This window comes from Mus caroli, chromosome 5, assembly GCF_900094665.2.
Source record: "Mus caroli chromosome 5, CAROLI_EIJ_v1.1, whole genome shotgun sequence".
In the NCBI taxonomy this organism is placed as follows: Eukaryota; Metazoa; Chordata; class Mammalia; order Rodentia; family Muridae; genus Mus; species Mus caroli.
Genome location: NC_034574.1, coordinates 119,739,318 through 119,760,821, shown reverse-complemented (window position 1 = coordinate 119,760,821; position 21,504 = coordinate 119,739,318). Strand labels below are relative to the sequence as shown.

The window sequence follows — 21,504 nt, the reverse complement described above, 5'->3', positions numbered from 1 at the left end:
CCTGAGGAGAAAAGGGTTTATTTGGCTAGCAGGTCATGCTCTATCACTGAAGGAAGTCAGAGCAGGAACTCGAGGCAGGAACCTGGAGGCAGGAGCTGAAACAGATACATGGAGGAATATTGCTTACTAGTTTGTTCTTCCTATTTGTGCGGGCTGACATTTTATACATCCAGGACCACCTGTCTATGTGTAGCACCACCCACATCCATCAAGAACGTGCCCCCACAGACCTGTCTAAGACCAATCTGATAGAGGCAAATTTTCAATTGAGGTCCGTGTTCCCAGATATGTGTATGTTTTTGTCATGTTGATAAGAAATTGATGACAATGAAAGTGGCCTGGGTAGTAAGCAGGTGACCCCAAGAGACCTCAGTGGGGATTATCAACAAGCAATTATGCATAAGAATTATTTCCCAGTCAGCTCCTGGCTTTATTGACTTTGCTTTGATTGGATTGACAAATCTGACTCCATTTTGATTCTGATGACAAGGTTCCCATTTCCTTTATAAGAGCATAGAACCCACTGGCTTTTGCCTCAAGGGGAGAAAGGGTAGCAAAGGTGACCAGGAGTCATGAGGCAGGCTACATTCCTTTCACCTCAAGCTTCCTCTTGGCAAATATAGATTTCTGCTCTGCTTGTTTGTACTGTCTTCTCTGCATGATTAGCCAGTTTACTTCCCCTTTGACATCTGCATAAGTTAGGATTCTCTGGAGAGGGAAAAAAAATCAATGGAATATATAGAATTTCAGTCACCAAAGGGTTTTAAATCAGATTGTTTTACCCTATAGGAGGTTGGGTAGACCAAGAAATGCAGTAGCCAATAGCCACTGAGCCCAGGAATTTGAAAGACTCACAGTGGATGACAGAATGGGGCCACATGAATATAGTCTTATCCCAATACTGAAGGAACAGAAAATTCCTAGAGTCTCTATGTTATGACTTATGAGTCCACTCAGAAGGCTGAGGATGCTCGAGTCTGATGTCCACAGATGATGGTGGCAGTGATAGGTGAGCTTATTTCAGAAGAGAATCTACACAAGTGCATCTTTGCATATATGCTGGCTTCTTCCATTGCCTTCCATTGAGGGTGGGACTGCCCCACTTGGTTGCTGTTCCACACATCTGTCTTTGTCTTAGAGTCTCTATGGCTATGATGAAACACCATGACCAAAAAGCAAGTTGGAGAGGAAAGGATTTATCCAACTTACACTTCTATTCATCACTGAAGGAAATCAGGATGGGAACTCAGGCAGGAACTGCAGAGATCATGTAGCGTGCTTCTTAATGGCTTGCTCAACCTTCCTTCTTAACCCAGGACTACCAGCTTAGGGAATGACTCTACCCACAATGGGCTGGCCCCTCCTCCCATGGATCACTAACAGAGAAAACGCCTTTTAGCTGGATCTTATGGAGGCATGTTTTTTTCACCTGAGGCTCCTTCTTCTCTGATGACTCTAGATTGTGTCCAGTTAACACACAAAACTAGCCAGTACAGTCCTCTTTGGAAATGTCTTGATAGATATGTCCAGAGATAAGATTTACTAGATATCTGTCACCCCAGTGACTTTACCATCAGAGTTAACTGTAACACATCTCACTTCTCCAGGTCACGTGGGACTGTGCTGGAACACCCTCCACTCTTGTTTTCCTCACATATCAGCAGTGTACTCTCAGTACTGCTGAGATTTAATCCCTTCCCACACAGATCCAAACAAGACTCACAGAGCCGCCGCCTCTTAAATAGATGTTCTCAACAGCGCTCAAGGGAGCCCCAAGAGGGAACTCTCATCAGATATAAAAATCATAAGACGGTTTTGTCTCGGAAAATGAGACCATGTTCTGTCCCATTAGGTTTTCTACTGCCTGGGCAGCTCCTTGTGCTGAGTGACTGTCACCATCTGCGAGTTCCTATCCCCTAGAGAGAAGGCGACCTTGTAGTCATCAGTAAGAGTGAGCTGCCTCATCAGACAAAGATAAATATTTTACAGAGTTAGATGTTTCAGGGGATCAGGGGTCAGAAAAGAAGACCCTTGAGGTCCACAGTGGCTCTTCACATTGGCTTTCCAATTTCATCCTGGTCTTTTCTCACACACTATTAAAAGCTTTACAGCTTCCATTATCTAATCTTGAATAAGCAACTTCCCTCCAGGGTATTAATGTTTTAAGCTTGTTTTGCAATCACAGAGTAAATCCTAAAGTAGATTGCATTCACTGAAGAAGTCTTCTCCATTATCTAAATGCTACATTAACACCCAGCTTTCCAAAGCAGGTTCTAAATTCCCTTCTAATTTTGAAAAGAGAATACAGCGACTGCACTATGAATTTCTCCATGTAACCTGTGAGGTAAGGTTTCCAAAGGATTCTGAAGACTTCATCTCTTGGGGTGAGGGAGCCCACCCCACACAGAGAGGCTACTTCGGATGCTCTCGATAATAGTACCAGGCAACCACCAGATCTGTGAGCAAATGAGCTTTCTGGTGACTGTAGCTACTGAGTCACTGTGTCAGTGAGGGTTCTCCAGAGGTACAGAATGGATAGACTTTCTACCATTGTAAGAAGTATTCAATTGACTGGCACACAAGATTGTGGGGGTTGAAAATCCCCACTGCAGTAATCTTCTTGTTAAACAAACAGATGTAGTGTTTAATCCAATAATCTGGGAGTCTTGTATTAAGAAAGGGGATGACGTCATGGAACCACAGCCTGAGGAGGGAGTCATACTCAAAGGCCAAAGACCCTTCCATCTTAATTCTGGAGGTGATAACAACCTAAGTCTACTCCAAAAAGGGTGGAGCAGAACTGACAACTATTGCACCTTGTGCTTTTTTTTTTTCCCCTTGCCTCTAGCATCAGCTCAGAGCATGCAGAACTCAAGATAAAGAGTTTTTCCCACTAAGTTTGCTGAAGTTCCCAAGAGCTTTCTCAGGAAGCACCTACAAACACACTGTCAACTCTCTAGTCATCCCCCAATCCAGTCAGATCAACACCTAATAGTAACTATTGCTATGATTTTAATATCTCTTAATCTTTGGATTTTCTTAGGGACCAACCCAGATTCCATAAAGCAGAAAGCTGCCAATTCAGTTGCTCGCTTTTCAAATTGAAAATTAATGGGCTGAGTGAACAGGTGTTATTTCTATAAACTGTTAAGTTTTGATCACACAGAAAAGGCTATCCAAAGCAAAGGCCTGTCACTCCTATTAAAGCAATGGCCTTAAAGAATTAAGGAAAGTCAGCCAGCAGGCAGAACACATATCCTGGAGCTATACTGAGCTCACAGTGGTGAACTCTGGGTACTTCTTCCTGAAGCCCAGCCTACCCCCTGGTACAAGGGTCACAGTCAGGAACTGAGTATCAGAGTGTCTGTGCTTCATAGCTGCATGACAGGTTGTTTTTGGTGTCTTCAGAAGGAAATAACCAAAAAAGCAAAATCAGGAAAGAATAAAACTGAAGAGTCAGCTCGGTGGTTAAAAGCACTGGCTGCTTTTCCAGGGAATCGGGGTTGGATTCCCAGCACTCACTCACATGGCTGCTGACAACTGGACTCTGTAACACCAATGTCAGGGAGTACAATGCCCTTTTCTAGCCTCCAAAAGTACTGCACACACATGGTGTCAACATTGCTCTCCCCTCTCCCAACAGACACACTTAAAGGAGAAATAGAAGGCATATTTGAGCTCATAGATTAAACATAGTCCATCACACAGCGAAATGTGACAAGAGTGGCCTGCCATGAGGCTTGTTCAGAACAGGAAGTAGGGAAAGGAGACACTTGTGCTCGCTTGTCCTTGTCTTCTACTTTTGTTCTGCCAAGCCTCAACCCATGTCCTGTGTAAGTCTCCTTGCCCACCTAGTAATTAATCATCTCTGGAAACGCCCTCCCAGATTCATCCAAGGTATGCCTCACTAATGCCCTAGATGTTTCTTAATCCAACCAAGCTGCCAATCCAAATCAGCCATCTTGATGCCATGGAGGAAAGTAAACAGCAAAGAAATGATTTAGAGCCAAGAGCATCCTCCATGTCTGTACCCAGAGACATTCTGTGGAAAGCAGAAAGCTGTGGCATTGACAAGCTAGACGCTCAGATTTGTAGGAGGTAGTGATGTGTGGGTGTGGTCATGCCATGTTTCAGGACTCTGGGTCTCCTAACAGTGAGGGTACTTTCCTACAATGAAACCACTGCCTTGAGAACCCAGCCACTTTTTGAGGGTCTGTAGTATGGTACAGTAGCTGAACCACCTTTGAATTATTTCTTTGTCTCCACAGTAGACACTTACCACCCAACCAAGCAGCATATAGCTAATGTTGATGTGGCTACATTGGCTGTTTAAAAGTCTATCATAAATATTAATGTTGTGGATTGCATCTCAGTAGATGAGTCATGTCCCATTCTTACCACAGAAACATCCAAAATCCTGCTAATGACTGAAGGACAACAATTTCTCTTGAAAGCTTATTTATCTGAATCTGTTCCCAAGCTCTCTCAGGAAGCTGTGTGTTAGGACTGAGTTTTCTGAAAACATGCAAGACAACGGAAGCTTACAGCGTACCTCCCTCCTTTACATGTTAATTGTCTCAAAGCTGATTGCTGGGATCAATCCTGTTGTATTTTGCATTTCAGAGGAAATGGCATAGAATATTAGCCCTGTTTTCTGGTCACTGCGGGAATAAACTTGTGGAAGACGCTTGTTGGTGGCACACACTGTAATGATGCTCAGCTTTGGGAACTTGACCCAAATGAACATATTAGAAGGGTGGCCACTCACCCCACAGTGAGAACATACAATGGCATTGACATAGCACCTGGTTTTAGTCCTATCTTATGAAGAATACTATTTCTAGATCCTGGAACACTGTATTCACAGGGCACACTTTCTCTCTCTCTCTCTCTCTCTGCAAACCTTTCAGCCTGGTACAGAATGGATCATTAGTTACTTAGATAACTAATTTGTGCATAGCTGAGCAGACAGCTCTATGCAAAACATGTTGCCCATTTTAGCCCACATAAAAGCACACAATGTCCATTTGTACCGGACTTGTTCTGAAACTAGTAGCCATATGGCTAAGTCCCTCTGGCACACAGCCTCAAGCAAAGCCTAAAAATGGTGATGCTTTGGAGCATGACTCTGCAAAACTCATATGACATGAGAATTAATCAAAGTTAACTTAGGAAGATACAGAAAATCATTTCTTTCCTGTCAATGCTAATGCCTGTACCCAGTGGGAAACAATCACCTTTATTATGAAGAGATATTTAATCATGTACAATCAGAAATATGTGTTTCAGGTTTCACTGGAAACCTGAAAGGTGTAGACATTTAAGCTAATCTCCTGAGATCTAACACACACATAATCTACTCTACTCCTGCATTCTGGACAGACATCATGAATCAATCACAGCATTCTAATAGAAGCCAACTTTGTCATCAAGATCATTTCCATCATGAAGTTTTGGGGATACATTCAGCTCATGGCATAAAATCCATTTTATACTCAAAGTGGACCAGATTTTTAAAAACTGCAGTGGACACATAAATAACCAGAAAGTTTAATGTAAAAGGCTAAATAACATATTTAAATATCTCCAACATGGAATAATATTTGGCACTGGTTTATGCTTTTAATCCTAGCACTCTGGAGGCAGAGACCAGAGAATCTCTGTGAGTTTAAGGCCAGCCTGGACTACATAGAGAGTTCCAGGACAGCTGCAATGATAGATACATAGATAGATAGATAGATAGATAGATAGATAGATAGATAGATAGATAGATAGATAGACACATACAGAAAATGGATTAACATATATATTTAAATTTTGGAGAATTCCATATATGCATATAATGTGGTTTAGTCAATTCTACACTCATATCCTCAACTCCATTTCTTCCCCTACCTCCCCATTGCTTTTCCCTCTCAACTTTCCTCTCCATTTTCAAAGCCTCGAATACACTTAGTGCTGCCTGTAGGTGCATGGGTTCAGAATCATCTGCTGGGGCATAGGCAGCCTCTCAGGGGTCACATCCCTGAAGAAAGCTGATTGTCTGTTCCTCAGCAGCCATTATTTTCCAACACTTCCTCAGCTGTAGATGGGACATGAACCTCTCCCTCATCCATGCAGGGATTTGGCCTGACTTGATCTTACACAGGTCTTGCACCTGCAGTCACAGACGCTGTGAGTTCATGGACAATGACTATTTTGTGTCTAGCAAATGCTGTTTCACTGCAGACATTCTCTCCCTATGGCTTTTACAATTTTTTCTTGCCCATATCTCATGATGATGCCTGAGTCTGTGGGGAGAGATATGATACAGACATTTCATTTAGACACTGAGCACTGCTCCGTTCCTTAGCCTTCACAGGTTGACCAGTTGTATGCCTCTGTCAAAAGAAGTTTTTTATTGAGGGTTGGGAGATGCATTAATCTCTGGGAGGACAGTTTGTTACAATGTTCACTTAGCAGAATAATCACGCTAAATTCTCCCCCAGGGCCCATGACCACTCAGTAAATTCTCTAAGGCGCCAGTCTCAGGGGCCCAACTGTGTCTACGCTAATGCATTAGTACAAGCACTTAATGCATTAGCACACTTGCATTCTAGACAACCCCATGCATGCTTATGCAAGGTAAGAGTGCTACAGTCAAGAGCTCTCTGCAGAGAAATGTAACCTGTGTCAATGTGACTACATAAAGTATTTAGATAAGAGTCTCACAATTAAAGTCCCAGCTAATTGTACGAGTTTGCACTTGTTGCATACAATTCAGTAAAGATGGGAAATAGTTCATAAAAGAATTGTCTCTTGGTCATTCATTTATTGTGTCCTTGCAAAGAGTAGAACTGCATAGATGGCCTAGTCTCCATAGCTCAATGGGTGAAGGAGAAAAAATAACCCACAGTGCCAAAAGTAACATAATTCTAGGGGGCTGTGGATATGTGCTGTTTAAATTTGCCTAAACGAATTAATCTCCTTTCACAGACTTTCAGCAACACTGCACATTACATGTTGATCTGTTACAGAACCACATCCAACTTCATTAGACTGAGTCCCTGCAAATAGCAGGATCTCATTTGGAATAGCTTGACTGAAATGATAAGGGAATTATTTCCCCATGAGAGCATTACAAGAAGAGGCAATACAGTGCCCAGGAGCTGTGATTGTCTGAGGTTAGCCAGGCAAGAGGGGAAGCCCATTTAATCTCGACTCGGTGATGGGCAGGACACTTGCAGGAGCTACAACTGTCTGTGGATGCCAGGAGTGTGGCCAGAAACCAGTCAGCAGAGATGATGGGCCTATATTTTCTTCTCTCTTTCTACACCAAGCACTTAACAGGGCTGAGCCTGTGCTAAACTGGGCAGCATGTGAAACTAGGTGTTCAGGCCATGGGTGCAGTGCCACAAGGTTACAAATCAGAGAGGTGTGCGTAGAGCATGGCTCTTGTTCAGGATACCCTTTCTTCTTACTTTGAGTAAAATGAGCAAATGTGTGCTCATACTTTTTTCGGGACTACAGATTAGATCAAGTTTACTAGCCAATACCACTGTGTGGCCCACATGCGTCCCTTTGCAAGACCATATGAAGCCTTGACGACACCATGTTTTTAATGGTATTCATTGCATATGTACTTTTGGTGTCTAATTGTGGGAGAACTGTTTTCAATAAGAATATAGTATACCCACAGAATATAATGCTATGTGTATTCTCAAATTATGTGATGAGTTTATTTGTACTGGCATAGAATATTTAAAGAAGTAGTTTTAAGAAAAAATAGGAGCAGAAATAAATAGAATAACTTAATGTCAGTTTAAGAATATATTTCATCAAAATAAACCAGGAGACTCAGGGTAACTAGATTCCACTGAAACACAGAAGACAGTTTTCAACTCTGCCAATTGTCCTTTATGCAGGATAGTTGGTCTTTAATTGCAGTGTTGAAGGAGAGAGTGTATATGAGACAGGAGAATGGGTGAGCAAAAAATTCCTTTGTAAGTGAAGAATCAAGTTTGGAGAACAGACCTGACCCTTTCCTCTATAATGTGGGCTCTGCCCATGTATTTCCATGGTCTGCTTTGGATGCTGATCAAACTCAAAATACCACAGGCTGATAGCTCAACTCCAGGGACATATTTCTTCCTACTCAGGTGGTGGACAATACAGACCCTAGGGAAAGCTCTCTTCCTGGATTCTAGATAGCAGGCTTTTTGTTCATCCTCTTGGGAGGAGGAGTAGAGAAAGAAAGAGATTGTTCTAGGTTCTTTTTATAAAAACAACTTTATCCTTCCTTTCTTGTGTGACCCTAATTACCTCCTTGCTGGCCCTATTTTCAAATATAGTCACAATGAAAGTAAAGTTATCAGCTGCAGGAGTGCTCTGGTAGAATTTTTGGGGTCACTTATGTTTACTCTCATATCATCTGAGAATAGCTATACTAATTCATTTCTCCTTGATCTCCTTCGGTTGTCTTATTGCTCTAGCTAAAAATTCAAGAACTATATTGTATAGATACGAAGAGAGTAGGCAGCCTATGGTGTTCCTGGTTTTAATGGATTGCTTTAAGTTTCTCACCATATAATTTGATGTTGGCTATTGACTTGTATGTTGCTTATATTGTGTTTAGGATGGACCTTGTATCATTGGTCTCTCTATGACTTTTAACATGAAGGAGTATTGGATGGTTTTTGTATTTCAGCTTGTATATATAGTGGATTATGTTGATGAATTGTTGTATATTGAACCACCCCTGCATCCCTGGGATGAGCTTACTTAATCATGGTGTATGATGTTTTTGATGTGTTCTTGGATTCAGTTTGCAACTATTTTATTGAGTAATTTTTGTCAATGTTCAAAAGGGAAATTGGTCTGAGATTTTCTTTCTTTGTTGAATTTAGGTATCAGGATGACTATGGCCTCATAGAATGAGTTTGGCAATATAGCTGAATGAGCTAGAAACCTAGAGCAATGGGTACTTATAGGAATCTATAAAGATGATTCAAGCTAAGGCTATTAGCAGTAGGGTATATGGAACCTGAAACGGCCACCTCCTGTAACCAAGAAAGACTGCCAATGGAAGGATAGGGACACCAACCCAGCCACCAAACCTTCAACCCACAATTTGTTGTGCCTACAAGAAATACAGAGATAAAGAAGAAGCAGAAATGGAGGAACTAGCCAACCAGGGACTGGACCAACTCAAAACCAATGCCATGAGAAGTCCCACCCCTAGACACTATTAATGATATTCTGCTATACATGCAGAGAGGAGCCTAGCATAACTGCTCTCTGAAAGGCTTCAACCAGCACCTAGTGGAAAAAGATGCACAGACCCACAGCCAACCATTAGGCAGAGCTCAGGAAATCCTGTGGAAGAGGGGGAGGAAGGACTAAAGGAGACATAGAAGTTGAGGACACCACAAGAAAACCTACAGAATCAATTAACCTGGGCCCATAGGGGCTCATAGAGACTGAACCACCAACCAGAGACTATGCATGGGACAGACCTAGTCTCTCTACACACATGTAACTAATGTGCAGCTTGGTTTTCATGTGGGTTCCCTAACAGCAGATGCAGGGACCATCTCTGACTCTGTTGCCTGCCTTTGGATTCCTTTCCCCTAACCATGCTGCCTTGTCTCATCTCAATAGGAAAAATGTGCCTAGTCCTCTTTCAACTTGACATGTCAAAGCTGGTTGATATTCATGGGGAGCCTCCCCTTCTCTGAAGAGAAAGGGAGCAAGGAGGGGTAGAGAGAGGGTGAGACTGGGAGGAGAGGAGGGAGGGGAACTGCAATCAGTATATAAAGTAAATAAATACATTTTAATTAATGAAAAAAGAAGTAAGACTATTAACATGTGAATTATGAAACAATCCTGTCCCTAGCACTGGGAAAGGAGGTATGAATACTGGGTCTATCAACTTCAATAGAATCATAAGCTGTCATTTCTATTGCCCTTCGTCTCTCTCAGTCATCTTGTCAAATAAGGCTTCGTATAGTATTCAGCCACACATGGAACATCTGTACCACTACTTCCCACAAGGCTCAGGGAACAGAGTGTGAAAGGGGAACAGAGAGATGGTAAGAGCCAGAAGCCAGGGAGGACTCCTGTAAAGCAGTGTGCTCTGATCATGACAGGTCCCTTGCTCTCATGCACTCACAGCTGCTGCGTCTGCCTGCACAGGGTCAGTCTGATCTACCTTGCATCATGGAAGAGGGAAGAACTCACGGGCCCTACCCTTGCCTAAGAGCTATTGACAGTTGGTGGCTTCTAAGTGAGGGAGGATTAGTTTCCTTCTGGGTTGTGACCTCTCTTGTATTCTCCATTTTCCAGAAAATGGCCTCACACCCATGAGCACATGGGAAGCTGTAACTTGACTAAGTGGGAATTTGGCTAAGTGCGTGTTGGTTTTTGAAGGGGACATGAAGTTGGGAGGGGGGTTGCGGAGAGTCCTGGGAGAAGTCGGAGTGGGGTGGATATATGATAGAACCATACCATATACTTGCATCAAATTCTCAAAGGATAGATAAATAATACTAAAACAGTTAAAGAATGATGTTAAAAATCTAAAGGCATAAATGTTGGCTAAAGCAAAACCGTATCCATCACAAGCGAGAACTCACCCTATGTGACAGGTGGAGGATGGCCGAGCCAAATGTCTAGAAGGGAGGAAGCTGTGTCTGAGGAAACTTCAAGGAGTGTTCTAGCATAGATTTCAAGAGTAGCAGCTTTTCAGAGAGATGTCAGGAGACACCTGAGAGATGAGCTACCATCACTGCACTTTAATTGGCAGGTCAAAGATCTGACAAATGGTCTATGGAGAACCATTCTGCACCCCAGTCTCATGGGGGAATGTGTCGAGGTGGGAAAGAGCTCTCATAAAACACGAGTTCCTAAATCCTGCAGCTAATGCCACTTTTAGCCCAGAGGATCATCGCTCCTTCCCGACTGTAATCTCACCATCTTTGTAACTCTCTGCCCACTCTGCTTTTAACTCAGCTCAACGGTCATTTCGGCAGTGTAGCTAAAGCTCCCCCTTTTCATCTTGATCATAATTCTTACCATGTCAGCCTCTTTAAGTACTCTACTTGAAGTTATCATGTTGTTTCTTCTAAGGTAGGCTAGGGGGTTGGAGAGAAATATATCACTGCAGATCCTTATGCTACAATGTTGTAATGGTTTTGAGTATGCTTGGCCCAGGGAGTGGCACTATTAGGAGGTGTGGCCTTGTTGGAGGAAGTATGGCCTTGTTGGAGGAAGTGAATCACTGTGGGGGGTAGAGTTTTAGGCCCCCCTCTTAGCCACATGGGACATAGTCTGCTCCTGGCTTCCTTTGGATGAAGATATAGAACTCTCAGCTTATCCAGCACCATGCCTGCCTGGATGCTGCTATGCTTCCTGCCATGATGATAATGGACTGAACCACAGACCCTGCAAGCCACTCCCAATTAAATGTCCTTTTTAAGAGTTGCCTTAGTCATGATGTCTCTTCACAGTGATAGACACCCTAACTAAGACAGATGTGTCCCTAGAGAGGCAGCGGGTTCACACAGGCAGACTGCTGTTGACTCTCCATGTCAGTCAAATTAGGTAGACAGTTTGTCAGAGGGGTGTACGCAGAAAGCTTCTCTCCAACACAAGGACTGAAGGCAGAGGCCCATTCTCTGGGTGTCTCTTTATGGCCAGTGTCACGCAGAAGGGAAACTGTTTAGTAAAGGTGATCATCTTTTGGAGGAGTGATTTGTGACTGGAGTCCGTAGAGGCTCACACACCTTTCCATTGCTGACAGCATATGCAAGAATGATGTTGGCCATAGGAAAGCAAGCCAGGATGGTTCTTTTCTTGTCGTTAAGCATTTGCCATGGAAGCCTCTTCCTGTCACATCTACTAGCTGGGATGTGTTGCCTTTCTCATTGCAGTGACTAAAATATGAGACAAAACAATGCAAGGAAGGGATGGTTGATTAGGCTTACAGGTTAAGGGCGACCAGGGAGGACATGACAGCTACAGCATGAGGTAGCTGGCCATATTGCATCCATGGTAAGGAAACAGAAAAATGAATGCCACTCTCAGCTTGCTTTTTCTTTCTTTATTCATCCTTAGACCTCAGATGGCAGGATGGCACCACCCATGTTCAGAGTGGGTATGCCAAATAGGTAAAGTTTGAAGTGGATGGTTTTTTCTTTTGTCTTCGTCATGTGATGCAGACTCACGTGGTGTTTTGCTGAGTCTAGACCCTTGACTGGCACTTGCATAGCTAGCTGTGCAGCTCTTTCTTGAGAGAGGCACGGCAGAGAACTCCTGGCATTCCAGCTGGCCCTGGTTGCTCCTGCGGGTTGACTCCTGCTTATTCTATGGAGGCCTGGTGGTTTCTGCCGGATCGTGCTGCCACTGCTGATTCATGTTTGGTGACAATACTGAACTGGACTGCTGGTATCCTAACAAATAGAGATCGAATCTTCCAAAGAACCACTTCTAAACAGATCCACAGCCCCTTGTCCTATTTACTACCCTTTCTCCCCTACTTTGGATGGTGGGCTAGAAGGGGGTTTGAATCCTTATTAAAGTAGGTTTGGAAAAATCTAAGCCTATAAAAGTTCTCTGGAAAATCCCTCATGGATACTCCCAGAAGTGGGTTTCCATAGTGACCGTACATCTCCTTAAGCTGACATTGAAAACAAACCATCATGTTACTCAATGTTTGTGGATGTTTGAACTGGCTTTCCAGGATCATTACTTTACTGAGGAAGCCATAATTATAAAACTGACTCAAGAACACAGGGTTGCAGGCTGGGTTGACTGTGTTTGAACTCTACCCCTGCTTTTTGACCACTTAACACCTCAGTCTTCCCATCTGTTAATTGGGGTTTGTAAAACCCATGTAACCCATATTTAAGTAGTTAATTAGGTCAAAGGTTTGCAAACCTGATCATGCTTTAAAATCTCTTGGTGTGACAAAAGGTTACTTATAGCTTGTGTGTTCTTGGCAAAAGCCTGAATTTTGGAGGTTAAAAAAACTCTTCCAATGACTCTTAAGTGAAACTGAGTCTGAAAGTCTGAGGATGATGTAATTCATGGGAGGCTGTGCTCTTAAGTCATCAGCCTTGTGCAGACTGGAGAGGCAGCTTGTTAAAAGAGAAGACCAGGCTCACCCAAGACCCTCAGATTTAGTAAGATGCTCTTGTGTGTATAACAGTTCCCAGGACTGCTGCTGATCCAGGGGTGTAGCCGCCAGTGGCCACAGGTTACTGGGTTCCTGAAAGGAAAGATGAGGTTTTGGATAGGAAAGGCTGCTAGAGAAATAACAACCCAAGTCAAGTTCTCTGATCAATGTCAGTGATTACTTATGAGTCTGAGCTTATAAAGGGGTGTGGGGGACCCATCCCTCACCATGCCAGGATCTTGTTGCTTTGACAGGATAGTATCAGGAGAACAGGTCCAGCCTCTCAGCAGATAGAGGCGTCTTGGAGGAAAGCTGCAGATGTAGCAGGACAATAGACTTTACCTAGGTCGGAAGACTCCACCCTAGGTGGGCAAGCAACTGTGGTAAGCCAGGTCTGAGCAGCCTTCCCCGGTAGCTGGCCGGGGAAGGGCACACAGGGACCTTGCTTGGAGGAAGTCTGAAAAGACATAGTATAAGAGAAAACTTCTTTTGAGGTACCATCAGAATCCACAGTTTTTGAAAGCAAACTTCCCAGGGATGAACTCTAAAATATGGATTTACCTTCTTGGATTTAAGTCATTAGATAAGAGATATACTAACAGCCTGCCGATTGGCCAGCAAGAGGCCACTTAGGAGTCATGGCAGAAGTACTTCCTCATAAGCCACTGGAGTTATACTTATCTTTGCAATCTGATGCCTAGTTCTTCAGTAGAACTTTTGATTTTATGAGTTTATTCAAAACTCTGTCTCTTTGTCTCTGTTTCCCTATCTCTGCCTCTGTCTCTTGCTGTGTCTCTATCTCTCTATGTTTGGATATGCACATACATGCATGTGTAAACCAGTTACACCCAATCTGCTCAAGGATTCCAGGCCAGTCTTTACCAGAGTAAAAATTCAAACAGAACCTCAATCAACACAGACCAATCAGCAAATATTGAAGTTTTATTTTTAAAAGAGGAAAATTAAAAGGCTAGAGTATCCCTGTTATTATATTTCAACTTCCTCCCAATGTTCAAAATGTCCCTCCAAAAATGAGAACTAAATCTGGGTCCTAGAACACAGCAGATATGATATGAACACATGCAGATGGTCTTTTAGAGGCAGCAACACGTCTGCTCTAGTTGAATGATTCTTCAGGATTGTCTGTATGAGACAAGGGAGTGGATTTAGTGAAGAAGAGAGAACTTGCACATTTAGGGCTGAAAAGGTAGTTCTAAAGTTAAGAGCACAAGACGCAGGGGACCACAATGTAGTTTTGAACTGGTGCCTCTTAGCAATCTGTAACTCCAGAGGGTCTGGTGTTTGCTCTCAACTTTTGCAGGCTCCTTATGTACAAGGGGCATGTGTGCACACATGCATGAGCACACACATATGTACATACACATATATACATAGAGAGACAGAGAGAGACAGAGAGACAGAGAGACCAAAGCAGACATACACATACACGGAGACAAAGACAGAAGCAAAGACAGACACATACAGAGAGAGAGAGAGAGAGAGAGAGAGAGAGAGAGAGAGAGAGAGAATCTTTTAAGAAAAAAGAATATACAGCATAAATTCAAATAATCACACAATAACACAACCCCTCTGGGTCTGTGTTCTTAAAACATCATCTCTGGTTAGGAGTAGGTAGATAATTTTTGGTATTGTTTGTTTGTCTGTCTGTCTGTTTGTTTGAGACTAGACTCTATATTGCTTTCTAGACCTATGTACTGGAACTTGTGACATAGACCAGACTGGTCTTGAATTCAAAGATCCTTCTCAGAAGGATACAAATTCAAGTTTGGTTCAATACCCAATGAGAAGTACAGAGTTGAGGCCATGATGATGTGAACTTTTACTCCCGTTGAGGCTGAGGAGTGACTACCTCTGATACCCTCATCACCAACCCTGGTGATGAGCCAGCATCAGAATGGGTTTTTTTGTGTCCTAATGCAAACAGATAGTACATTATTTACTATCCTCTTGCTGTGATAAAACACCCTGCTGAAGGCAACATAAGGAAGGAAGAGTTTACTTTGGTTCGTAGCTCATGATTATAGTCCATCATGAGGTGGGGGAAGGAGTCATGGCAACAAGAATTTACGGCATCTGGTCATATTGCATCCATAGTTGGGAAGCAGAGAAATGAATTCCGGTGCTCAGCTCAATTCCCTCTTTTTATGTAGACCAAACAAGCCCCTAGAGCACAGCCTGGTGCTTCTCACATTATATTTAGGGTGGATCTTCTCATCTCAGTTAGCATAATTAATGTAACTCCTCACAGACATACCTAGAGCCTTGTCTCTGGGTGGTTCTATCGAGTTGACAATATTTACCATGATGGGCAGAAATCCTTTGTCCAGGTCCATTCAGAAACACCCTGACACATAACACATATCTATTTTCCAGCCTTGTAAACATGAGAGAAGAGGAAAATTAGATCTTATGGTTTTATGCCATTCAAATTAGTTTTAAATGATCCCAAGGCAGGTAATTAGGCTAAATTCTCAGTCTCCATCTAGATGATGAGGGCTATGTTTGAGCATATATAGTTGGTTTTGGGGAGGCATCGGTTTGTTGTTGAGTTTCATGGCAACTTTACAGACTATTCCTTCCATTGTAAAATTAAGTAGGTGCATATTCTCTCTTTGCCACACTCTTATTACCCACTTCCCCCAAATCTTGACTCAAGTGTATTGTACGTAGTGAAATGAAAAAAAGTCTATAGAATATATGACACTTTTGTGTTACAAATCTAAAAGCTAGAGCCAAGTCAATTTGTGAGTGCTTTATATTCAAGATTTATGAAGGTGATATGGGGGGGGGAGTTTGATTCATGGCTCAGATAAAACTGCAATGCTCTGAGGACATTTAATTTCAACCATTGCTTGGCACAAGGAAAAAAATCATTTTCTCATCAGGGCCTATGAAAGGTATCAGGAGAATTAAGCTATTTCTTGGATCTTTATTCTCAGTCTGACATACAGCAAAGGAAGTCTGAAACCTTGGTGGTTGGATGTTATAAAAATAAAAGCACCTAGCATGTTTTAACTCCTGAACAAGCATCAGACATAGACCTCGTTGGATGTTCCCTCCTGACTTCCTGGATGGGGATGTGGATATTGTGGTTATCACTCTGGTCACCACATCCCAATTTCTTTCATTTACAACATCGTGGTCCTTCATTCCCAAACCTGTTGCCATGGAGCATGAGCTGATGCATCCTGTTCAAGGGCCTTTGGATTTGGGCATGTAGCCAGTCTTGAGTGTCAACCTGGTGGCTAAAAACTGCCAAGGACTAGTGAAGAGTACTTCTGGAAGCACCTGTGAGGTGTTTCTAGGGATGACTGGCATGAAGGACTGGATGGAAAGGTGTTGGGAGGAGAGGAAGCAACAGTGTGGTGCCTGTAAGCTCTACATACCCCATGAGATCTCACTTCCTCCTGGTGCCTTCCCTAAGGACTTCAGACTACAGCAGCTTTGACCTTTTACCATGAACTTAACGTAAATCTCCTGAAAGCTTCCAGGCCTTCAGTGTGGAACTGGGGTTGCTAAGGCTTGGAACTTCTTGAATAGAACAGTTTCTAGGTTCTGTATCTCTCCAGTGTGCAGAAAACCATTGCTGTAATTATGTAAGCCAATCATTCATGTGTGTGTGCGTGTGCGTGTGCGTGTGTGTGTGTGTAAATCAATCTATATTAACCCAGCTTCAGAGTCGCTCTACTCTGGAACCCCAGTGCTGGGAGAAGGGGTGTTCCATGGAAAGTACCAAAGATGTTCTTGTTCTTACAGGATGTGTGGAGGTTATGCAACAGTCTTTCTCCATCTGTCTCCACTGTACCTATCTCTTCCTGTTTACCTAAGAATTAATGTTTTCAGGTTATAGGTTTGTACTCCAGCTCAACTACTTCCTAAGTGTGATCTCATGAGAGAGCAGCCCCACCTTTCCCTACCTCTCTTTACTCACCTGCAAAATGGCTGCTGAAGGAGACTGGGGAGGAGGTGGGGAATTAGCAGCCGTCAGCAAGCTGTCTGCCCTGCTCAGAGTACTTTGTACTAATGTCAGGACTATGATTAGCCTCAACATCCTTCATCAAGCCATAGCCCAAGACAAGCAAAACAAACAACAAGAAAATTCATCTGCCAGGTGCTGTGGTATTTAATAATACAGTTTTAAATCTGGTTAAGTCAGGTGTCTGTGAAAGCAAAAACCCATAGTTAAAATTTATCTAAATTTATCTAAAAGGATAATCTGTGACTTATTTTTGTTATGGGGCTAGAAGAGGCTCATATTCTGATCATCTCAGTTTCTCATTAAAGCCAAAATATCAGTCTGAGGGGCATATTGTTACACTTATCATTTAATACTTTGATTTATATGATCTAAGTAAATGGATTTCAGTATCTTAGATAATATGCCTTTCAGTCACACCATAGCAACCCATTTAAGGTTAAATTAAGTTCATTTAATTTTCATTGCCTTTTGATAAGTTCACTTATAAGAAAATAAACCAACTTAGGTTTTCTAGAAGAGCACATGTCCCAACTGGAGCCCATAGTCAAACCATCTTATAACTCAGTATGTAGTAATTTTTCATTGCTTGGATCGAATACTGACAAGTCAGTTTCACAGGAACTGGAGTTAAAGGTGAGCACAACACCGTGTAAGTAATCAGTGTGCTTTCCTCTGAGGAAGACGATGATTTCTCTTGCTATCAGCATTTGTGTGAGGATGTGGGCTTTCTCTCCTCCATGTTAGCATGGGGTTCATGTTCAGCTCATCTTCATTCCTAAAATCATACATGCAAGTAACAAATCTAGCAGGTTGTACTTAGGAATATGCATATATATATGTGTGTGTGTGTGTACATATATACATACACACATACACATATATGTATGCTAATAACAATAAAAGACTGTGAATAAAAATAATATGGATTTGGAAGAGAACAAGGATAGGTATGTGGAAGAGTTTGGATGGAGGAAAGGGAAGAGGAAATAATGTAATTATATTATAATTTTTAAAACAAAAGAAATGAATAAAGAAATGAATGTGGTATATCACAAACCCTTATATTTTGTTCATTTATATTATATATTTGCATTATTTTGTATTTCTTTCTTACACTTTTATAACAAGTTAGCTACTTCTATAGCAAGATGAAAGATTATAGGTATTTCCTGATGTTCCCTTTTCTCGTCTTAAAGAAGGGAGCATGGATCCCAAGACACCTAGCTCTCCCATGCCTGTGTTTCTTAGCTCTTATTTAATCTGGGCTCAGAAGAGAGAACAGTGAGGCCACCCTGATGTATATACAGAAGAGTAAGAAGAAGCCTTAAACTCATGTTATAGCTACATAACTTCTAATGTTGTTATGGAGTAATGTCACATATTGATATATAGGTGTATTGAGCATGTAACAGGTGATAGATAAATAGATGAGAAAATATGTGATAGATTGATAAATAGATGATAGATATATATAATAGATAGATAGATAGATAGATAGATAGATAGATAGATAGATAGATAGATAGATATAGATAGATATAGATAGATAGACAGATGGCAGACAGACAGGACTGAGCATATCAGGACTTCAGTTTTAAAAGCCGAAGCTACTCTTTGTCCATGAGATGGCACTCTAAAATAGGGATCTGACTCTTCTGGTACTCATTCTGCCACTATGAGCAAGATAGGAAGAAATGAGCATCATCTCCACGTTACACCTCTACCTCAGCCATGGACCTATCCATCCACCTCCATGCTAGCCACAAAGTAGCACAGAACAATAGGATGTGATAACATCTCATCTACCAGTCACCAAGAAAATATTGAGCATGGATCTGACATCAGTGATGCAGCAGTGAGAATGATTTAAATAAATGCTTGTACCGTTGAGTTGTATTCTCTAATGAAGTGTGCTGGGCTACACTGAAATCAATACCCAACAAGTCAGGTGGTAATGCATGCAAAGAAACCAAGTGGAGAGTGTGAGGGCCAGACAGTGACGGTGGGTTGTGTTTATAAGAAGGATGTACAGGGGACAAAGAGGTCTTCACTGAGGAGGCCTTTATGATGCGTAGTCTCTGCTTGACTGGTCTGGGAAGTACCTGGGAGGTTACTCATGCATACCTCCAGGTGTGTCAGCGAAGGTGTGTGTAATAGGTAGTCTGTATTGTTAATTTGATGCAACCTAGGCCATCTGGAAAGTAGGAATCTCCAATTAAGGAATTGTCTCCATCAGATTGGACTGTTGACATGTCTGTGATGCGTTCTCTTGATTGCTGATTGATGTGGGAGAGCACAGCCTACTGTGGGTGGTACCACCCTTGATCAGTTGGTCCTGGGCTATTGGCTGACCAAGAATCAAGGAAAGTAGGCTAGTAAGCAGCATACCTCGCCCACCATCCCCTCTCCCGGCCTCCACCGCTACTACTGCCTCTCTATGCTTCAAGCTCCTGTCTTGGGTTCCTGCCTTGGCTTCCTTCAGTGAAGGACTGTAACTTGTAAGCCAAATAATCTTTTTCTTCTCTCTCATCAAGTTGTTCTTGGTCAGTGTTTTATTGAGACAGTAGCCAAACCAAACTAGGACAATGGATAGGTGTAAATATAAATATATAATACATTAAAATTCAAAAATAATCTGTGTTGCAACCTTTCTGCATACTCATTTCTGCATACTGCATACTCTCATTTCTTTCTGTTTTCCTAACACCCACAATATTATTTAACCAGTAGTAGTCACTCAGTAAGTGGATGGCCTATTTGTTTTATACATAAATAAGCCAGACACAGAAACTGATGTATTACTTGTCTTAAGTTATGACAACACTGTATAGACAGACATCAGACTCTGCTAAGACCTTTTACCCTGTTGATTTCTGCTTTTCTGATCCAGGCAGACAAGCTATAATATTTGGATGCCCAGTGGCCAACACTATTCTGAACATTCATGTTTTGGCTACATAGAGAGATGAGAAAATGTAAATACTCTCTGTCTTGTATGGCCAGCCTAGCTTTGTCACCTGGGAAGAGTCCTTGAGACTTTTTGCCTCCAGAAGGAGCTTTGGCAATGTTTTCTCATCTGAGGTGATATTACTAACTTAGGAAATGGGCAGAGGCATGAGGTGTTTTCTGCCTGCACTGATGATGGGAAGGCTCATTAAGAAAGTATAGTAAAATTGGAATATCCACAATTATATTTCACAGGAAAAAAATGTGTTGTAATGAATTCAGAAAATGTCTGTGTTATTTAGGGAAATCCCATAATGCTGGAGAGAAGGGGGTTGCTAATTTGGTACTTTGGGTGTATATTCATCCTGCTCCCTCTGGAATTGAATTTGGTAATCATATGTTCAATTCCAAGTCAGAGAATACTAAGTATCACACACACACACACACACACACACACACACAGAGAGAGAGAGAGAGAGAGAGAGAGAGAGAGAGAGAGAGTATTATACACACACATATACATATTCATATACATACACATGTACATACATATATACATACATACATATGTACATACATACATACATACTATAGCCTCAGTATTCTGCCATTGGAACTAAGGCTAGTGCATCAAATGACTGTTCAATGGACACACAATGCCACTAACTCAACTGGATTGAATAACATCCATATACACTCTTGAAAAGAATGTGGGAGACCCATAGCCCACAGTGGAATTTACTAAATGTGGATATCATCAAGGATCAAAATACAAACTGGAAGCCAGTATCAACTATGGTATCTGAAAGACTAACTGTTAATTTATATTACAATATTTACAGCAATTACACCTAGGGAAGTCATATACTTCCTCTAGAACTGTTTATTTTAAAAGATTCAAACTCAAACCCAGTCCTCAACTTCTATTGCTTCTTTCTAAGACCTTCTGCTTTATGAATATAAATTCTGAGAGAAGATCAGTAGATTTCTAATTTGTCAGGAGCATTAGAACAACTTATCAGAAATGAACACCAAGGATGTTTTTCTGAGACCAAAGGAAAAGGAAATAAGTAAGCTAACTCACTATCCCATCTACCTCAACTCCTCAAAGCAAAGTGAAGCCTACATCTTATTATGACGGTCTCCTTTTCCAACATCTCAGCATGGATTTCAATAAGGTATCTTTCTCCTATTCATTTTCTTATATTTGCTGAGTTATGGATCTCTCCAGTCTAGATAATCACAATTATGTAGAGAATAGTGTTTTCATAAGACAGAGAAAAGAAAAGTGCTCAGGTGGATTCAGGTTAGTGAGTTATTAGTTGGAGAGGTGGCTCAGCAGTTAAGAGCACCAGCTGCTCTTCCAAAAGATCTGGGTTCAAGACCTAGTACATGGTGGCTCACA

General features: G+C 41.9%; 1 long non-coding RNA gene across 1 annotated transcript in view; it reads right to left on the bottom strand.

Moving 5' to 3' along the window:
- Nucleotides 1-21,504, bottom strand: part of LOC115031126 — a 42,157-nt gene that overhangs the window by 10,438 nt on the left and 10,215 nt on the right. The window lies entirely within an intron of this gene.